The following is a 1800-nucleotide window of genomic DNA, read 5'->3' on the forward strand; positions in this document are numbered from 1 at the left end:
GTGTAGTTCTTTCTTTTTTAAGATTGGATAAAATATTGACTAATCTGTGATCAGTATAATTATACGATGTAACAAGATACATATTAGCAGCAGGCAATTATTGTGATTGCACTCAGATGCAAATATTTTTTATACGAATTGGTATGTCTATCTGAATGGATTTAGGAATGAAATTGCTGGTAGAACACTGCGATAATAATTCGACAAATCTTCTGAGTTTAAAATGTTCTCCAGATAAACGAATTTTTTAGTCACGATTAGAAATTCGTTTAAAATAGAGACGCAGTTATTGCAAGAGCGACACGTTTATTTCATAAATTGAAGAGATGATACAAGACTTCATTTGAATTTTATATAAGAAATTGAAGAGCTGTAGCTTTATACAGTTGGTATAAAATAGTCGCGATCAAATGTTCAATTTTACACTGTTTCCTTAAAGAAAGCGAACATCGTCTTCCTATTCAAATTCCTGCCACGCGTCTACTGCCCCCGACGATACCGATTTTTATCAACCTCCACGATTGTTCATCAAATCAAGGTGCGAGTGTAACAGGGATGAATATGTATAAATATTACGACGCTGTTGCATGTCATTATTACCTTCACGAGCGATGAAAATTATTTTTTAAATCTTTTACCAGTCATGAATATCGAATACGTAGAAGTGCCGCCTGATTTCCCATTACACGAAATTCTCATTATCAGAAATGAATAACTAGTAATATTTTAACGACGCAATGAAAATTATAATACAGATCCTGTAATGTGAGTACAATTTTAATAGAGTAGCTATTTAGGTAAACTTTGATTCCGTGTGTCCAACAGAATTTTTTTTAACACAGCGCAGCAATGAAATAATTGAATTAAAATTAATGACTCGTATAAGAATACAATAGGAATGCAATTTGAATCATCTCATTTCCAAGCAATAACAAAGTGTCAAGAATGAACATTGAAACGATAATCAACAGTGTACCGTGTAATTCATAGTTTATTTATAACTATACAATTATGATAAGGTAATGAACGAAATACGTCTTCGTCTACTGTTACTAATTTATTAATCGTTATAGATCGTTTGATAAACATTAATTATCTCGCCGTTTAATTCGATTCCCACCCTTCCTTTTACAATGGTTTTGATACCAAATACAGAATTTTAGCCGTAATTTATGTAAATGCATATAACTTCTATTTATAAGCATTTTCTTTACATATACATTGACAAATATATGTATATCGAATATGCGTGTATGTATATGTAGGTATGTGCCATTGAACATGTACGTACATACATATATGTATATTTGCAACGTAACATAGATTAAATCTTTGTAATATTATATATATACACGTATATGTGACACTGATTATAATATGTACGATATACATCTCATTATTATTATTATTATTATTATATACGTAAGGTTTTCTTGGTTTTACTATGAGAAGCGGTATGGCAATCCGCGAATACCCACGAGGTATTAATACGTATTTGACGTTCGTTATTGTTTGTAATTTATAAGCCTTCATTCTTGTAAAACGTACAAGTTGTCTTGTGTAGGAATACGAGGAAATAAAATCGATTGTAACGGACAATCATAATAAATTATCTCTGGGTTATTCCCTTTTTATAATTTAGATATTCCAAGTATTATTTCTTATATTAATAATTTACGTGGATTCTTGTATGATCAAATATTCTTTATCGATGAATTGAATGATGTCCCACATTTATTTTTTGGTATCAAACATAAAAGTTTACATTGGGAAGTACAGATTGTTACTTATATAAATAAT

Source organism: Ceratina calcarata, unplaced genomic scaffold (assembly GCF_001652005.2).
Source record: "Ceratina calcarata isolate Rehan_Ccalc_2016 unplaced genomic scaffold, ASM165200v1 scaffold79.2, whole genome shotgun sequence".
NCBI lineage: Eukaryota > Metazoa > Arthropoda > Insecta > Hymenoptera > Apidae > Ceratina > Ceratina calcarata.